Genomic DNA, 21,807 nt, shown 5'->3' with positions numbered 1-21,807 from the left:
ATGCTAAGACTCGCCGAGTTGTATGAACAACTCGTCGAGTCTGTTCTTGAGCTATGAAGATTGCCTTGGACTCGCCGAGTCAGGGCATTGACTCGCCGAGTCCTAACATGGGTGAGTTCAGCTCCCAACTCACCGAGTCACCCCCTGTGACTCAAGGCTCAACTCGACACATGAAGAAGGGACCAATTCGGTGACTCGCGACCAGACTCGCCGAGTCACCTATGCGACTCGCCGAGTCGTCGCCATGCACTCCTTAAATATACCGATTTGCTCGGTTCCAGACCATGCCATTCATAGATCTGGACTTCTAGGACACGAATCACACGTAAAGTTTCCAACTTTACGTGTGGATATTCACCAATATGGATTATAAGGCTCAAAATGTCTCAAAATGGTAGATCTAGGGCTAACAAGCCTCATGAGGCCAAAAAGCTAACAGATCTGAGCTCCTGGAGCTCAATCTTACATAGATCCAAAGGCCAAACGCCTTATTACAACATATAATGAACATGCAAACTTGGGGAATTGACCAAGAAGGACCCAAATGAAGTTTTAAGGATAGAATCAAGGGGAAAACGGGTTATACCTCAAAGGAAATGTTGAAATGACACAAGGATGGCTGATCTCCTTCTCCTCTTCTTGATCTACTCCTCTTACTCTTCAAAACCTTCAAGAACACACCAAGAACACCTCAAACTCTCAAGGAAACAAGGAAAAACGATGTAGGGGGAGTTCTGGGGGTGAATGGGGACGAGTTGGGGCGGAATGAGAGTTTAAATAGGGTGCAAACCCTTGAAACTTAGGGTTTCATCCCGCAGCGGTGACTCGCCGAGTCCCGGATATGGACTCGTCGAGTCGCCTACTTAAAACGCGTCCTGAGTCTCGTCCCTACTCGGCGAGTCGGACCCTATGACTCGCCGAGTCTAAGGCTAAATTAGGGCAATGCTCAAATAAAATTCACATACCGGAAACCAGGTGCTACACGTAGTCGGTACCAAGAAATCTCTTTTCTTTTGAGAGATCCTAATGAAGTGTTGTCGTCCCAAGACATTTCTTCTAATGGATCCAGTTTAATTTCTTTTTGAGATTTCAATATTTTTACAAACTCATTTACATAAATTCCCAACCTACTCATTCAACTGACTACACTGGTCACACGAGTACCTTTTCCAACTTTTCCACTTCTGTCAAGTTCGTAGTTTGGATGAAGGATGAACCACCTTTATAAGCCTTATTAAAAGATGCCTTTCAGTGTTTCTCATCAAACATTTGATCGTATTCAACAGGAAACCACACACACACTTCTTAGTCTCTCTTGACTATGAAGGAAGAGATATTTGCATGGGATCCATAGATTTATGTCTCTAGTTAGACATCACAATATCCCACAGATAAAATTTGTTTTATTTCTTTTTCGTTGACACTCTTGCACGAAGATCTTAATGATTTTCCAAAAGTCTAGTTCGTGGTTACTAATAACTTTCAGGTTCGCAGTTGTATTCAATGTGCTTTCTTTACTGCAAAAGGAGACGAGCTGACGCGGCAAGTTTTTTAAAAGATAAGAATTCAAACGAGCGCATGAAAAGTTGAATGGACAGCTACTAATACACCGCGTGACGCATGCCTCTGACTCATCACAGCTGTAAAATCGCGCTTTTTCAGACGACGGCTCAGTTTTCAAGATACTCTCTCTCCGGATTTTCCTCACCAAATCCAATCGTATATAAAGGTTTTGACGGTTACATCACTCTTTACCACTTTCAAAATCTCCAAACGATTTTTGGCAATCACAAAGCTCTCCGATGTTCATCTTCTTCTTCAAGCTTCATCAATGGCGGCTTCATCTGAGAATCTTTCTATTCAAGACCAAACTACTCATTCATCTCTTCTGGCTGTTAAGCAACATCAAAACCTCATCATCGATCTTGATCCAGTTAGATATGATCCATTTCTATTACCACTTATTGAGTGCTTGAAATACTCCCCTCTCACGATTGCTTTGTCTCAAGTTGAAAATGTTCCACTATCGATTCTCTCCAAAGCATACACAACGGCCAACTATGTTAAGGAAGAACAAAGGATATACTTCGACATCCATAATCATGCAACCTCGATTTCCAAAGCCCGCTTGTGCAATCTGTTAGGGTTTCCTCAATCTGATAACATGGTCAACCTAGAAACCATCTCTAACGCTGCTATCTTGGAGATGTTTTATCAAATGGGGTACAAGGAAACTCTCACTGTTGTTTCCAAGTTCAAGAAACCCAATTTTCCACCTACATGGAACGCCCTATTCACTATCTTGTTCAAAGCATTGTCTAAAAGGGTCACTGGCAATGACTGTGCAAGCAAGCTTTTCATGGTTCTGATGTATGGCATGTATACTAGTCTAAATGTTGACTATGGTTCTATCATCTAGGTTCAACTGATCCAGAGCACTCACTCTGTTACTCGTCACTGTGAGATCTCTTGTGCAAGATTCTAGACCATCGTTGTCAACAAGGCAATCAAGCAGCTCAAGATTCCAGTGATGTCTGATGCACTGATGGCTTCCATTGCAACACTCCATACAACTGGTATTATTATGGTGGATCGATCAAAGTTTTCCTTCGTTGGCTCGATCTGGAGATTATGTTTCGTGATGTTCCTCCCATAAGTAAAATTCTAGAGGGTTATCGTGCTCTTACTCCTTCAGGACCTCATCCATTGTCTGACGAATTTCAAGCAATTTTGCCTGAGGCAGATAAAGCCAAGAAAGGGGGCATAGGGTCTAAGAAAGCTACTCAGAAAAACACTGTGAAAGAAGGACCTTCTGAGGCTGCAAAACCTCCCTCTAAGAAGCGAAAGGCTCATGCTGCTTTAACTGATGCACCAAAGCGAAGGAAGCTAGCAACCTGCTAGAAAGTGAAAGTCTCCCACTCCTACACCATCTCAGAGTGAAGGAGAAAATTCTGACTCCGAAACTGATTCGAACATTCGCATTGAGGAGGATCCACCAATTCGTAATGAAGAAGATAAACCCGCTCGCACTGAAGAACAAGAATTTGTTCGCATCAAGGAGGTAGAACACATTCACAACAAACCACCTGTTCACACTAAGGCTTCATCTCTGAATCATGAGGTAACTCCACCACTTAATGATTTTGTTCCTTCTCCACCTCCCTCACCAAAACAACTGCTTCTATCCCAATCACCATTGCACCTATGCCACCACTAGTATCATCTCAACCATCCACAACTATTCCAGTCTCAATCCCTATTTTCACCGAATCCACCATTTCGCACCACACCTCTGCTACACCTGTAAGCTCAGTCAACTTATCTGATACGGGGGCTAACACTTCAGATTTTTAAAGCCATGTTACACCACCTATCTCTCCCATTCGCATTGATGACTCTGAAATGCTTTTTGGAGATGATGAAGATGATGATTTGGACGGATTCGCTTACAGTCCTTTGTAAATAAGGATTGACAGTGAAGATGAAGTCTCCACTATGAAAGGGGAACTCAAATCTCTTCATGAGAAGATTGACCAACTCCTTCTCGCATCCCAAGTCTCCACCTCTGAGGCCTACTCCAAAGCTGTTGTTGAATCAATCCTTGAACGAGTTACGAAAGAACATTCTGCCAATGTCTCTACTTTGTCCAAAGTAGTTTCTAACTCTACTGATGTCTGCAAGGCTACGACCGAAAAATTCGATAAACTAATTGCTGACACAATGGAATTTATGGAGGATTACAAAACCACCTACAATGCCAACACTGTGACTGCGAACAAGGCCATTCAGAATGTTGGTGCCCTGTTCCAAACGGAAAAGGCGAACTTTGTTGAGCTTCGCAATGCGCTTCAGTCTGATCATGAAGCATTCCAGTCTTCTATCGCTGCAAAAATACAAAGCTACAGGAGGATCTGGCAATAGAAAATAAGATCATGGATGCTCTCGCCATTAAGGAGGAAAAGTGTAAGGTGTTGGAAACCAAGCTTCACTACGCTCAATATCAGGTCGATGATTTGATAGCAAAGAAGGCAGTCACTCGTAGTTGTATCTCCGATGTCACTGGACTGCTCTCTGATATCATTGAGACTCATGATCCAATTATCTCCATAACAGTAAAGAAGCATTTGTCTGAAATGCTAAGACTGGTATTTGCTATGTTACACTGTTTGGAGGGTGTTTCGAAGCCGATGTTTGTTCCGAAACAAGGGGAGAAGGCAGCTCCAAAGTTCAAACAAATGAACCCCCCAAAGATCCAATTAAACCTCCTGTCATCAAGCAAGAACCAAAGAAGAAAGAAAAGCTACTTAGTGAAGAACCCATTATTGATGATAGTGAAGACGAAGAGCCAGATGAAGTTGAGCTTAAAAGGCAGAAGGCTCGTGAGGCAGATACTGATGAACATGCTCGCATCGTTAGAGAGGCAGAAGAAAAAGAAAGAGTTGAAAAGGAAGCTCAGGCCACTCTTAAGAGCAAAATGATATTATTTCCTAAGTGGACCCTGAAGCGCATGCAAAACCAAGTTATGGATATGCCAAGCCAGTATTGGCTGGATCCAATTGCTTCTTTTGAAATCCAAAACACACAGGATTCGCAATTGGACCTGCCTATCACACCAAAGGCATTCAGGTTTCGTTCTTTTATAAAGGTTGCCAATGTACCTTTCACAGATAGCACTGCGGATCAAATGTTGTTTGCCTTCTACTTGAAGCACATGAAGCCCCAGTACGAGACTTGGAGTGCGAGCAAGATTACTGTTGTGAAGATCACAGGGCCGTTCGAGACCAAAAGCTTCGCTAATGTGAAGTTTAAAGTTGCGAGAGGATTAGCATCTCAAGCCTGCGAATTCACTCTCGCAGACCCGCTTTATTTGAACCCCCATGATTGGATGGTGATATACAATATTCTGCTAAGAAACAAGGAGAAGTACGAACCTGTGGTGTCCCATCTTCAACTGTTGATCAAATCTTATATTCAAGAAGTTGGAATGATGGATGTGGAGATTGCCACTGTTTTGAGGCAAAAACCAAGCATTGTTCCGAAGGAAGCTCCGACAGACTTCGAGAAGCTCAATCCAGGAAAAAATTTCAAGGAAGGATGGTTTGTGGTGTACACGTCTAGAGATCGTCCAGAGCAGATCAACGCAAGTTATTCTTTCATCTCGAAGACAAACACTTATTTACTACTTCCTGTCTGGAGTTTATTTTGGAGTTGATTGCGAAGTTTAGAGGCAACAACAAGGACGATGTGAAGTGTTTCAGTGATGTGATCACTTGGTATATTCAATTTCGCAAGCTGCTGTTGAGCTTCATTCCCAAGGTCTACGAAGTGCAGAAGCGAATCAAGAACTAAATGGCTATGGTCTCAATTGACGCAAAGGGGGAAATTGTTGAAGATTTAGTGTTGCGTCATTGGGCCTGTTTTGTTAAGTCCATTTTGTATAAACAAGTTAGGCCTGTCCACTCGTATTTACTGCTAGGGTTATAGTATATAAGGTGCATGCATGCTACGTATTTTTGTTAACTCTCATAATTATCTTTGTAACCCTACTTTTACGCCTCTACAGAAGCAATTCTTCATCGAGTTCTTATGAGGAGTGACTATTAATCATTCAGATCCTGTTTGATCATATCGTGTTCTTGTTTACCTGTTTTAATTTATTCGATCATTAAGGATTTATTCCTATCACTACTTTTAATTCTGAATGGTTACTTTCAATCTGAGAACATATCATTTTTACAAATCTGGTGGATTGGCTGATTATTACGAATGTGTCAATATCGAAACGACGGTTTCTTGGAAATAAGATTTCAAATCAGGCGAGTCTTTTGAATTCTCTGACATCATGCATGTCTGTTAGAACGACGTCTGGCACATACAAATGTCATGATTTTCAAGGCTGATTTACCGGGATATGGGAATGTGGAACGGCAGTTATCTCTCACCACTTTTCATTGACGTATAAATGGGGTTTCGACGGTTTGTTTTCTCTCACCTCTCACAAAGTATTCAAAATTGTCAAGGAAAAAACCCTTTTCTCTCTCTACTGTTCATCGTCTTGCTCAAAGCAACATTGGGCGGATCATCTGAAACTACTTCATTCGCTGACCAATCTACATCGGTATCATGCTCAACGTCAAGCCAAATGAGAATCTGATTCTCGATCTCGACTCATATCGCTACAATGAAGCCCTAAGGCCTATGATCGAATGCTCATGGTTCTTGCCAGTGGCTCAAGTTTTAACCATGGCAGTATCCGTTCCTTTGGTCCATCTTTCTAAGGCTTATTCGTCTGCGAACTACCGTTAATCTGAGGGACTCATTCACTTCGAGGTAACTTCTAACAAGACCTTGATCTCCAAGTCCCGTTTCTGCAAACTTTTAGGGTTTGTTCATCTGAAGGACTCGTGGATCCAGAATCGATTTAAACTTCTGTTCTCATTGATATGTTTTACTAGATGGGATATATTGGAGATATATCATTATTGTCAAAGTTCAGGATGCCCTTTCTTCCTCCAATGTGGAATGGGCTGTTCACTCTTCTATTCAAGAGCTTCTCAGAAAGAGTTGCAGGCTTTGATAGCGCAAGCAGGGTGTCCTATACTATTATGTATGGCCTCTACCATGGAGTAAATCTCGATTTTGGTTCTATCTTATGCACTCAATTGATACAAAGCACAGTATCCACCACCCGCTACACTAAGATCTCCTATGCTCGCTTTTGGTCTATTCTGGTCAAACGATCCCTAAGCCACTTCAAGGTTCCACAGATGGATGAATTGATATTTACTTCCACTTTGATTCTGAAAACATTAACTTTTATGATCTCCGATCCGAGAAAGTTCAGCTTTGTTGGTTCTATTCCAGAAGCCATGTTGGTAAAAGTTCCCACAGACAATGCGATAGTGAACGAATATTGCAAGCTACCTACATCTAGAGTTTGCCCTATGATAGAGGAATTATAAAAGGTCATGGAGGAAGGTAACAAAACAAAGAGGGGAGGTAAGTGAAAAGCAAAAGATGCTCCTCTAAAGTAGTGAAAACTCCGAAGAAGGTCAAGACGCAGGCTAGGACACCGAGATCTCCATCTCCGGTTGCTCACGAGGATTCGGATTCCCAAACGATTTTGGAAATTTGAGGGAATGCCACAGTTCATAATGAAGTTGAGGATACTGCTTCAACTTCAGAACTCATTCCTACTGATTCAATTCCAAAGGTATCCATTCCAACTCCTTCTTCTGTTCCTTTTTCAGACAACTTTCATATTCCCACTCCACCATCCTCTCCTATCACCACAACTATTCCGATCACTTTCATTCGTCCATTACCACCGAATTTTTCTGTTGGAATTTCGTTTCCTCAAATCTCTATTCCCTTAACCTCCACCATATTTTTTTAATCTACCCCTCCACCAGAATTCACTGTTACCAAGTCCGTTCCGGAGGAGGTACATACTTCCGGCATTCATTTCAACGTACATGATACGGGGGCATATGTAGGATTTCATTTTTGGTGATGATCCAGAAGCCTTTACCAATTTCGTTTTTAGCCCCTTCAGGGTTAATGTCAATAGTGACGATGATGATGCCCTTATGACAAAAGGGTAGTTCAAGCAACTCAATGAAAAATTGGATTCACTCTTCGAATCTTCCAAATCTTCACCCAACTGGGAATACATGCTGACATCTCACCGAGCTGCAGTGGAGATGTTGACAAAGGAAAATGCCAAAGACCTTGAATCATCGTTCAAGGCAATTAAAGAATCTGAACAAATAATTTACGAAGCGGCCGCAAAAGTCGAAAAACTACATGAAGATGTAACTAAATTTGTGGCTGAGTTCAGAACCTCCTCTGACTTAAATACCAAAGCCATGAACAAAGTCATTGTAGGATTTCGTTTTTCTTCTTTACAAGCTGAGAAGGAGGCTCTCTCACTTGTCCATTATGAAATAAAGATTGACCATTCTTAACTCAATGCATCCATTGTCTCAAAGATAGAAAATTTTCAAAAAGACCTTACTCCTGAAAACAATATCATGGATCAACTGGCAGAGAATACACAAAAGGCCAAGGTTCTTTCAGTAAAGTTGCAGTATACAAACAAGCGTGTTGATGACTTGGAATCCGAGAAGACAGTCATCAAAGTCGTGCTTCTGAAATTAATCAGTATCTGCAACGTCTTGTCGAGACTCGTGACTCCGTATTCACAGTCTCTGTTAGACAACATCTTTCGGATAAACTTCAACCAATGTTTGCAATGTTAAATCAAATAGAAGGTGTTTCGAGCAGTGGTGCTCTTCCGAAACAAGGGCGAGAAGTCAAAGAAGATAATGGAGAACCTCAAGCAAAGCAAACCACTGGTGAACAAAAACCGAAGGTGAATGATCAGAATGGTAATTAAGATGATGCATCAAACAAAGGAAAAGAGAAACTTGTTGATGATGATGAGGAATAAGAAGAGCTTTCTGAATCAGAGAAGCTTGTGCGCAAGAACAGAGACAAAGAACTTGATGATCTTCTGAAGCTTCGGAAAGAGTTAGAAGCACAAGAAGCGGAGAATAAAATTGCAAAAGTGACGCTTGAAACTTATAAATGACTTTTTCCTCCATGTTCAATTGATAGAATTCAGAGAGAAGCCAGTGATGCTCCAAACGTCTATTGGCTTGAGCCTATGGTATCATTTCATCAGAATAACCAAGCAGACTGTCAGTTTGACTTACTGATTACTCCCGGGGCTTTTCTGTTTCGGTGTTTTGAGAAGATATAAAAGACTCTGATTTCAGACAAAGGGGTGAATCTTAAACTCTTCAATTTTTACTTAAAGTTTGCTAAGCCTCAATATCATTCTTGGAGCCTAAAGATGATTGTGGCATTGAAGGTTTGCTCAGAAATGCCTACTGAAGTCTTTGTGAACATTAGATTCAAGGGGTTTCGGGGAACCGATAAAGTTTTGGATAAAGTTACTTCGGCGGATTGCCATTTATGAATTCGTACAACTGGATCTTATTGTTTAGCATTGTCATGAAGGATGAGAAGAAATACGAACCCATCGTTGCCCATCTGAAAAAGATGCTCGTCTGTTATGTCTTAGAGATTGCGAAGATGGATGTGGAAATAGCGTTGGTGTTGAAGAAAAGGCCCATTTTGGAATCTGAAGAGCAGCCTCAGGACATTAAGAGGATGAAGCTGGGAGTTATTCAGAAAGAGCACTGGAGCGTTGCATATAATCGAAAGTCTAGTGAAAAGGTTCAAGAGTGTGTTCTTTCTGAGAGACAAACATCTCTACTCAACCACTACTCTGAAGACTATTCTTGCAATGGTTGAAACTTGCAAGGCGAACTCTGCTGCAGATCTGAAGTGCTTTTCGGATATGATCAGTTGGTATCTCTGTGTCTGAAATGTGCTTCTCGATGTGATGCCCAAACTTTTCAACACGTAGAGAAGGAAAGAGTGAAGACTCTCCTTCAGAATTTGACACAAATAGGGATATTGTTGGGCTTATTTGTCTTGTGTCAAATGTGTGCACAGTTTCGTATGTTTTAATCCGGTTTGGGTCTGTCCATTCTCGGATCCACTTAGTTTGTTAGACTATTTATATTGTACATGCATGTAACTTTAGGGTTAACATTTTGTAACCCTAATTATCGTACGCTCTTACAGAGAAGTTCTTGAGAACTCTTCCAGAGCTGTTTAATCAAAGCATTCAGACAAAATTATAAAAATGGTCCCTGTGGTATGCATTTTTTGGGGGTTTTAGTCCAAACCCTGACTTTTTTTTGGCTTCATGGTCCTTTTGACTATGTTTGCTTGTGATTTTGGTCCCTCGGAAAACTAAAAAGACTAAAATGCCCTTTCTAATATATTTTTATATTTTTTCTATTTAATTTAAAAGAAAAAAATAAATAACTAATTTGGGCCCACATCTCTCTCTCTCTCTCTCAATCGTGTTTCTTGTTCTTGAAAATACACAAGTTCTTCAACACATACACATAAAATTTGGAAAATGATTCACACGGGTTCATATTTTTGGGTGGGATCTATTTTTCGTTTTTGGAAATCAATTCATATGTTCACATGGAAATCAATTCACAGGTTTGCACTTTAACACACACTGACACACACACGAACAATATATTTTCTGGGTTTGCTCTTCAAGAACAACAGATGAAATTGATTGAGAAGTTGAAGACCCAAGAACTTACAAAATTGTGTGTACAGGGCTTCAAAACCGAAGACAAAAACTAAAAATCTATCCTGGGAGCTCAAATTGTGTGTGCACAACTTCAAAATCAAACCCAGTAAGCTCAAAATCATGTGTGCAAATCTTCTAAATAGAACCTAGTTCTAGAAACTTAAAAAAAAACGTTTGTGCATAGTTTCAAAATCAATATGAGAAACTTCCAAAATCTTGTGTGCATAGCTTCAAATTTGAACCCAAAAACCTCAAACTTGTGTGTGCATACCCTCAAAATCAACTAGTCTCCAAATAGGGTAAATCGATTGTATCCTAATCTCGGTTTCAAAATTATTTCTTAAACAAAACTACACACGAAGATGAACATGAAGATACATGGTTTGGTGTATCGACAAACCAAGCTTCTCTAACCATTCCTTATTCTTTAATCGATTGTTGGAACAAAGGTTTAAGAAAGATCCAATTTCCCACAAATTATCACTCATCCATAGAAGCTTTGAGAGCAATAACTGACAGTGAATTGCTTAGATGGGAAAGAAATTTCGATCAGAGATTGAAAGAGTGCACCGACTAATTTTTTGGGGTGAAGAAGACATCATTGCCACCGCCATATCCTGTTACGATCTAGGTGAGTAAACTAGGAATATGCTTGGTTCCTCATCTTGTTTGTATTCTTCTGGGTTGTCCTCCGATTCATCAGCCGGAAGGGCCTTCTTCCCATGTCTCCGGTGATCTAACTTGACCAGTCTTTAGAGAGCTTTAGAAAGAGAAGGGAGAGAGATCAACGACCAGAGCCTAGAGTGAAAATAGGTGGTGAACATGCGACTCCCAAATTGATAGAGAGAAAGAGAGAGAGAGAGAGAGAGAGAGAGAGAGAGAGAGAGAGAGAAAGAAAGAAAGAAAGAAAGATCCCTCTCTTTATTTATTATTTTTTAAAATAGATAAATGTATATTAAATTAAAAAAATGAAAGAAAAATAAAAAATAAATGCATGAGGGGCATTAAAGTCATTTCAGTTTCTCGAGGGACCAAATCCACAAAAAAACTAGCTCAAAAGAACCACTAATCCAAAAAAGTCGGGGTTTGGACTAAAAACCCAAAAAATGCATACCACGGGGACCATTTTTGCAATTTTCTCAAGCATTTGGCACACGTTTGATCTTCATTGTTCTTGTCTTTAATTCACTCCATTATTATAGAATCCTTCGATCTCATTTATTGCTCTTACATCTACAAATGACTAATATTTTCACTCTTGTTCCTACAAATTGTATATATTGGTCTCAAAATGTCCATGTTATCCTATGATCATCACTCTAATAAATTCTATTACAAGTTCTCAAATTCTAAAATAGTTTGTGGAGAAGGGCCATCTGCCTTTTGTTAAAGAACCCAACACATCATCACAACCTAACACATATTTTTCATCCTCTTATCCACCCACCAATAATCTTACCGGTAGTGGTGGTTAAACAAAACATCTAAAACCTAAACATGGTCACAATAACCTATTGATAGCTCCATATTTGCCCTTCGCCTCCCTTTTGATGTATGTGAACATATCGTGGATACAACCCAATGTAATCTATATGATATCCTCCTAGCATGATAATCCCATTCATGGGTGAGTCCCCATATATAAGCACCCTATAAACACAGATTACTTATTGAAAGACATATCCTAACCCAATACCAAACTATAATAATCCAAGTTAATTCCATACCATTATTTTCCTCTCCACTTGAATGTTATATTTTAAGACATAATATCAAATATTTAGAGTGACATATTCACTATGAGTGAAGCTTCTGACATCCAATGAGGACTTGTAATTTTAATAAAATACCAATGCCTTTGGTGCATATTAACAAGAGATTCAAATCCCCACTCTGGTTTCAATGTAATCAAGATATCATACTACAACCAAACCATACATATTGTAAATGCATCCACTTTGCTTTCCCTCACTTCACATATGTTGATCGAGGTAAAAGCTATTCACCATGAACCTATGTTTAAGATACTTCTACTACAACATAGGTTGAAATTATTTCATTCTTCCATAACTGCATTATCAAGCAAGGTTGGTACCTCCGTTGGGACTATTTCCATCAAGTTTAACAACTTATAATTTAATATGATCATCTTGAAGACTCAAGTTAATCTTTTACAAAACTTTATGTCCCAATAGAGCTACTTAGAAACCAAGTTATCATGCATCTTCTCACCATGTTGTCCGCTCTTACAACAACTTCAAACCAATTTGGAACTATACTCAGCCAACTAAATGAATATATTCCCAGTCTATACTCTTTAGACATCTTTGATGACCTTACTTATCTATAAAATGAAATTAAGAATGCTTTTTAAAGATAATAAGCCTATTTCCCTTGTTTTCCAAGATTAATAACTTTGTCACCTCTCTTCAAACTCTCTTTACTAAAACCAACACCCTCATATCTACCACCAATTAAACTTTCAAGAATATTTCTTGATTACAGAAAGTTCTCCATCCTTACCCACTAACCACTTAGAATCTCTATCTATTTAATCAATAATCATATTCCCACTACCTTATCATCCTATAAATTAAATCATATTGGAATATATAACAAGTCTAATTGCATATATGCATGACTTCCTACAACCTTACATACCTTTTCCTTAGCCTTATATACCTACCATAATATTATTACAACCATTAGATCTAACCCATACAATTACGAATCTTATATCTCTTATATTCCTTATGTTATCAACCGACTATAAACCTTCTTATTCAACATATGTGCTATCTATACATGATATACCTCAAGTAGCACCAAAAGCTCTAATAGCTTCATATACATTCTACTTAGCATTATCCCTATTGATGATGCCAAAACAGGAGAATTATCAAAGGTAGTTTTCTTTTGAAGGGGATGAAGAAGAATCATTTGATTAACAGGGGGTTGTAGACATATACTTCTACCTCCTTAATAATCAACCCATTAAATTGTTCATATTACCACTATCCATGCATATCAATGGAGATAAAAAAAATATGGGAGCCATCCACAAATGGTGATGATATTCACATCAACTTTGTGTTATATAAATAAGCTCCAATAACTTCAGAAATTATCAAACTATCTATGTTAACTAATTTACTTACAACAAATCCTCCACAAACGAAACACATACTCTACATATTATACTATGTCTAAAAATACAAGTGCATACTATTAAGATGGAGGAGGAAAAATAGTTTCCCCCAGAGAGTAACAAGGTTCTCCTCTACAACAAAATACGTGATGCTTCATTTGTCTTTGCTTGAGACCTTGTCGTTGAGGGATAATCTAAACCTATTGGAACTACTATTATTGAGTAGTAACAAATCACTCCATAAAATTAAGGTAACAAAGAGAATAAAAATGATAGCTAAACTAAATAAAGGAATAAATATGCAAGGATACTCTAATGTTTACATTAAGAGGATCCTTCCAAAGAAGATTATAAAAGTCTGATGCGTTAAGCCAAACGCTTCATAATATTTCAAGTATAAGAGAAAAGAAATTCAACACACGGACTATTGTGGATGAAATTAATGTTAATAGGTTGATGGGTATAGAGAGTTGCTATATAATAAACTAATAATAGTTTAGACTAATCTAATAGTCAAGGTAATGAAGATGGACATCATTCCTTAATAAGAAATAAACATAGTTGTTAAGGGTCCTATGAGAAGATCACATAAACAAAGAAGAGAACTAACAACTAAAACTATTGTTTTACTTCAATCTAGAAATCGTATGATAAATATCAAGATGCCAATGGGAGTAGAACAATTAAGACATGCTTATCACTAAACCTATACATGGGATGTTTTATCATGATGATGATGGCTAAACATCCTTTTATAAAACTACATACATTACAAAGGCCCTTATTTCTTGTTTGTTTGATTAAAGATTGGAGTGTAAGAAGAATGATATGGCATAAGGGAATTCATTTGTTTATCTACTTGCAACTAGAAAAAAGAAGATATGAGCAAAAGCGGGTTAACTATATGTAGTTAAAGCAATAAATTGTTGATGAGCCTAATGAGTACCAAGATTATCCTTATACTTCCAAGTATATATGAGTTGATGTATATATGTACAATGTATTTCTAATCTATTAGTTTTGCTAGTACTGAAGAAATCTTGTGTCTTATAAGACTCATACATAGAAACAATTTCTTTTGTAACCTATATTGTTAGGTTTTAATATTTTAAAATAGAAAGAGATTGTTAGGATTAAACCTTATGATATGATGATTGTTAAGACGTTGTAACGAAGTTGCCATGACCAGAACTGCAACAATATACTATGTTAGTGGTTAGAGATAATCACTTATATAATTCTATGATCAATGTGCAGATGCCAAATTAGATTAGAATTATAAAATAACTCATAAATCATTTGAAAAATAATTGATATTTTAGACAGAAATTACAAAGTATCTAAAAATAGATATGTAAGGTGCATCTAACTGACTTAGAATTTCCTTTTTATATGATAAGTATGTTAATTTGGTAAACACATTCTCCGATAAGTATATCACACTTGCATTGAATAGGTACATAATAAAAACTAGAAAACCTTCTAAGTGTTGGTTTCACAAAGAGGCCTCTTCATAGACTCTTCAGAGTTGCATTCCAAATATATTCAATAAAAAGGCCTCAATGTTATATATCATCATAAATCTTTAGAGATATTTGGTCGACTCTTTAAACGACTTAACAATGGCTTCTAACTTTAGAGTTAGTGTTATATCACTTTTCATGATCTAACAATCTCCCTCTAACTGATCATTAAGTTGTAAGTCTACATCGTCTCTCTTTTGATCAATACTATTCTTTGCTTCTCTAAAACATTATATTGTCTCTAAGCACAATGATACATTCAAGATATGTTGCTTTAAGTTATTGTTTGAATTTTTTCCTTTTTCAAAAACCATTTGGGTACTTAATAACTCTAAGTTTTCTTCACTTAACTACATGAAATCTAATGCTTTATGTTATTGTTTGAATTTTTTTGCTTTTTCAAAAACCAGATGGGTACTTAATAACTCTAAGTTTTCATCACTTTACGACATGAAATCTAGTAAACATGAAAAGTTCTTCTTGTTGACTTAACCTTGTAAACCACTCTCACTTCCCATTGTAGAAATATTTGGGCAGCTGTATGTTAGGAGCTGGAATTTCTAATTATGTCCTTTTCCGAAAAGTTTTCCAATCTCCACATAAGTTCTAACAAGCTATCATTATGGACCTAAGTTATCAACTTTGAATTCAAAGTATGAGATCAAAGTCCCTAAATTTCAAGGATGAATGTTTACCACTTTGTATTAATAAAACGCAAGAGTTTTGAAATACTTTTTTCTTGAATTCTTTTTATTCTATGCTCAAACCAAAATTAATTGATATTTCAAGTGTTCGATTTTAAAAGTAAAAGGACCTGTCTTCACTGTACTACACTCTTTGAGACCTAGTTTATAAGGGCCCAAAGATTTCTGTTGGCCCAAGTTGGAGAAGATTTTGTGATCGATACAAAATTTATGAATACGATTTAAAATTATGATAATTGATTTGAAATATTTGACCTAAATTATTCTAAATACAACAAAAAAAAATAGAACTAGATTAATCGGGTTGATATGAAAAAGTAGACAAAAAAATGCTTTAAAAAGACTGATTTTAAAGGTAGACGTAAGTTAATTAACTATCCGTAACATTAATTTTCAAAACCAACAATTACAGGTCCATATGATCCATTTGTAATCAAATAAATTGACTTGTTAGTAAACCAAAGCATGATCAACGTTTCTCACATATCCACTACATGCTTTTACATTATTTATTAATTAATTGTATATACAAAATAAATTAATTAGGATACTTTGGAGGTGTATATTTCATAACTAGTTTATAACCCGTGGAAATCATGATTACAAAATTGATTAAATATTTATAATAAAATTCAAAATTATTAATCAATTATTTTATATAAAATTTTAAATACATTATTAATTAAGAGATTTTTTTATTAGTTATGTAAAATTATAATTATTGATTCAAATAAATATGTGTAATTAATTTATCATATATATTAGACTCTTTTTATTTGTGAACTAATAAAAACAATAATATAAAATTTAAAATTTAAAATAAAGAATAAATAGATTGACAAATAACATCACATTAATTAGGAGGTTTAATGAATTTAAAATGGAGAATTAATAGAATGACAAGTGACATCATATTAATTAGGAATTCTAATATTATGACACTTGGCAAAACGACTACTCTTTTATTAGAATAAATTGTATATACAAAATAAATTAATTAGGATACTTTGGAGGTGTATATTTCATAATAGATAGATTATAACCGTCCAAACCACAATGGGTATGTTTAATATATATATATATATATATATATATATATATATATATATATATATATATATATATATATATATATATATATATATAAAAGTTCAGGTTCATTTGAGACCATTCTAATTTTGTGAGACCGTGAGACCAAATCTAAAAATAATTTTAAAATGCAAAATAAATGGAAAAATCCAAAAATTCTTTATTTAAATATTATTTTCGGAACTTGAATTAACTAAAATAAATAAATAAATAAAAATAAAAAAATTAAAAATAAAATAAAATAAAAATAAAAATAAAAAAATCCTGTTTTTTTAAAAGGGTTAATGTCATAAAAACCCTCAAGTTTTCAGGATTTTATCGGTTTTGCCCAAAGTTGAAATTTATGTCCGTTTTTACCCAAACATTTTCGAAAAAATGTTCGGTTTTACCCTTTTACCGGTGATAACAGGTTTTCCAGGTTACCATTATATTAAATTCGCAAAAAAAAACCCATCAGTTTACCATTTTTGTTTTGCGTTTTTACCCTTAAGTTTATAATTTTTCTTACACTTTTACCCTAAGTATATTTTTTTCATAATATACATATTCATATGATTTTTCTGCTTGAATACGTATAATATGAAAAAAAAAATACATAGGGTAAAAGTGTAAAAAAAATTATAAACTTAAGGGTAAAACGTAAAAAAAGTGTAAACTTAAGGGGTTTTTTTTGCGAAGTTAATATAATGGTAACCTGTTATCACCGGTAAAAGGGTAAAACCGAACATTTTTTGGAAAATGTTAGGGTAAAAACGGACATAAAATTCAACTTTGGATAAAACCGACAAAACCCTGAAAACTTAAGGGTTTTAATGACATTAACCCTTTTGAAAAATACGTGAAATATTCTAATAGAATATTACACTGTACATATTCTAAAAAATAATTTTAAAATGCAAAATAAATGGAAAAATCTAAAAATTCTTTTTTTTTTTAAATATTATTTTCGGAACTTGAATTAACTAAAAAAATAAAAAAAAATCCCGTTTTTTTTGAAAAAATACGTGAAATATTCTAATAGAATATTACACTATACTTATTCTAAAAATAATTTTAAAATGCAAAATAAATGGAAAAATCCAAAAATTCTTTTTTCAAATAATATTTTCGGAACTTGAATTAACTAAAAAAAATTAAAAATAAATAAAAAAATGCGTCTCACGGTCTCACAAAATTAGGTCGTCTCACATGAACCTAACCTTATATATATGTTAGTGTTGTAAAAATTCCGATTAATCTTCGATTACTCCCTAGACATTACTCGACCGACTAGAGGGCGCCTAACGATTAATCACTGCATACATAATGAGTGAAACAGTATAAAACGATAAAATTTTAACATTTTGAAGAAGTTCAATCTCAATGAAAACGATTTGTGGTATGATTAGCATTGTACTAATCAAATTAACCTATTTTGCTATGATATTGGTAACATTTACGAACTTTGATATTATATTAGTCATATTTAATTTTTTAAAATTGAACAAATTAGCAATTAATGGTCCCCGGTTAATCTCCGTCTAGCCGATTAATCCTTTAACCCCAGTGTATATATATATATATATATATATATATATATATATATATATATATATATATATATATATATATATATATATATATATATATATGTCAAGGTTGTAGAAAATGTTAGAAGTTAGCTAGACGGTGGACTGGGGTCTAGGGATTAATCGGCTAGGCGGGGATTAATCGGGGGATTAATCGACCATTAATTATTAAGAAAATTATTCAAAATTTTATAAATATAACTTTAGTCGTAAGAATATAAATTAATAAACATAAAAGTTTAATAATAAGTTTAACAAACACAACAATTTATCATCCAATTAATAAGAAAAGTTATTCAAATTTTAATATATTTTAAGAAAAGAAGTAAATTTGGGTATTATATATTTCAAAACATATAAATTTTGAAAATTTTGGAGAAAAATTTAAAATTTAATTGTTAATTTTTTTATATATTAGTTGAACATTGAGATACTATGAGCTTTTGAAATTTTGAAAATTTTGGTTTAATATTTAAATTATTGAAAATTTGAAAATTTGGCCGATTAGGCCGCCTAGGACCGATTAGGACCACCTAGGACCGATTATAACCGTCTAGCTCCGACTTTGACCCCCTTTGACCAAAACCGATTAGGCCGACCGATTAACCTTAATCCTATTCGGTTGAAGACCGCCTAGCAATTAATCCCCGATTAATCGGCCGTCTAGACCGATGTTTACAACACTGATATATATATATATATATATATATATATATATATATATATATATATATATATATATATATATATATATATATATATATATATATATAGTCTATTGTTAGTAATTCTGAATTAATTTGTTAAGTAAAATAAACATAATTCATTTAATATATTTCAAAAATGTTATTAGAATATAATTTTGTGTTTTTATAATTTGAATTGAAGTTAATTTGTTACCAACATAAGGAAATGATAGAAATCATAGAAAAATATCACGTGTCAAAACATAAACATGTGTAATTTTTATGTTTCATTTATTAGAATGCTTATTAGAATAGGTAGATGGTAAGCACGACATCTTATGTATAATATTTCGGTTTTTGTGTATTTGAACTTGAGCTATGATTTTTGTAATGCAAATCAATGAAGATATATATATATATATATATATATATATATATATATATATATATATATATATATATATATATATATATATATATATATATATATATAATTAATGAAAATTTCGAAAACCAGATTGACCAAACAGTTGAACTAGTTGATCTGTGACTTGGACACGATACCGGGTCAACTAAAAAAACAATTTCTAAGAACTGAATCTTTTGTAATAGATCATTAACCATTGATTATACTAATACATTCAAGCACCCTATAAATCTATTAGAAAAACATGTTTTCTCTTGCTTTTTTTTTTAACTTGGCTTATAAAATGTTAAAATTCTAAATTTTTGCATCATCTTACAAAATACAAAAGTAACTTCTGAATAGCTTTTAGAAGCTTGTGAAATTTAGCTTTCATATAATTTTATATTTTTAAAATTTTAATAAAACTACAAAATTCAGCTTCCTATTACCAAAAAAAACAACTTATTCTTGCTCACCTAGTTTTATCAATCATATTTTAGATATAAATAAATTGTTAAATAATTTTGTTTGGAGTTATATAAATCAAAATGAGTGGGTCCAATGACAGATAGCCTTGGATCCCATATCCCATGGGACCATAACATTGCATTAATCAGTATTTCATGGACAAACAAAAAGGTTATCTCATCCCCATAATTCTCACATACCTTTTTCTTCCATCACTGGTTTCAAATTAAGGTTGTTATCATGCAATAAATTGTACTTGAAGCGATGATAATTGCATATGTAAACCTTTTTATTACCGGAAAAACGGTTTACCATCATTACTATTCCATCCAAAAGCTAAAATTTATAGCAAAAGGAAATTGGAGCTATAATGACTGCGTTGATTATGCAGTTTGACGATGTGAGATGACCATTTATAACTTTTAGTCCATGAGTTCCATTTCATTTGCATCATGGTATTGAATACGTATACGAGTAAATATGTAATGTGAAGAAGAGCACAGAGAATTATGAAAAACTAGATGAATGCCCTCGCGTTGCGCAGAAACATTTATATAGTTGAAGTTTTTACAAATATATGATTTTTTAAATATAACAATAACGTTGTTGTTAAATTTGATATAATAATTTATATATACTAAATTGATATAATATATTGATTATTTTGAATTATATAATAATATATACATTTATTATAACTTCTTAATCTCAATCGTTTGAATAACTTCTACCCGCGAGTTACACATGAATAAAATTAAATATAATATATGATTTGATGTTATTTATAGTTATTTTTGTTGTTAATTAATTTTTTAAAATTTATTTGCTTAATGTTTTAATTTCTATCATTATAATTATTTAAAACATCAAACATTGTTTTTTATTTTAAAGCTAACAATATAATCATTTATATAGAGTTGTTTTTAGCTATTGTTTTGTAAGTTATTTTAAGCTACTTATTTAAAAACTTTTAACGATTATAAAAATATATTTAAGAAATATTTTAGTTAAATTGAAATTACAATTTAGTTTTTGCTTTTATCACTACAATTTATCACTTTTAACTATTTATAAAATATTCTTTAGTTTTTTAAATGGAACTGAAATTTATATTTGAGTTGACATTGTAATACGCAGAAATACCTATATAGTTGAAGTCATTACAAATATATATTTTTTAAAAATATAACACTAACGTTGTTGTTAAATTTGATATCATAATTCGTATATTAATTTGATATAATATATTGACTATTTTGAATTATATGATAATATATAAATCTATTATAACGTCATAATCTCAATCGTTTGAATGACTTCTACTCGCGAGTTACACATCAATAAAATTAAATATTATATATGGTTTAATATTATTTATAGTTGTTATTTTTAACTAATTTTTTAAAATATATTTGCTTAATGTTTTAATTTCTATCATTATAATTATTGAAAACATCAAACATTATTTTTTGATTTTAAAGGTAACAATATAATCATTTATATAAAATTATTTTTAACTATTGTTATTATAAGTTATTTTAAGCTACTTATTTGAAAACTTTTAACGATTATATAAATATATTTAGGAAATATTTTAGTTAAACTGATATTACAATTTAGTTTTTGCATTTATCACTATAATTTATCACTTTTAACTATTTACAAAATATTATTTGGTTTTTTTAGTGGAACTGAAATTTATATTTAAGTTGATACTGTAATGTTATATTTAAATTAACAATTTAAGTATTTTGTCCAAACTGTTCAAAAATTGTCGTTTTAAACTGATAATGGTTTACATGCAACAACATTTTAAATCTAATAAATTAAGTTAAATATGTTAAAATTTAAAGACATAACTTTATAAATAGAAGTAAAGATATTATTTTAAAATTGAAATTTAGTCTATTTATGATTACACTTTAGGTTTGATATTTATTTAACCTTATTAACCAACTTACAATCATTGTTAGAAAGACACTACAATTTATCACTTTTAATTATTTATAAAATAATCTTTGGGTTG

The sequence above is a fragment of the Lactuca sativa genome, chromosome 2 (assembly GCF_002870075.4).
Source record: "Lactuca sativa cultivar Salinas chromosome 2, Lsat_Salinas_v11, whole genome shotgun sequence".
Lineage (NCBI taxonomy): Eukaryota > Viridiplantae > Streptophyta > Magnoliopsida > Asterales > Asteraceae > Lactuca > Lactuca sativa.
The sequence above is the reverse complement of the archived record's forward strand: the minus strand, read 5'-3'. Positions refer to the sequence as shown.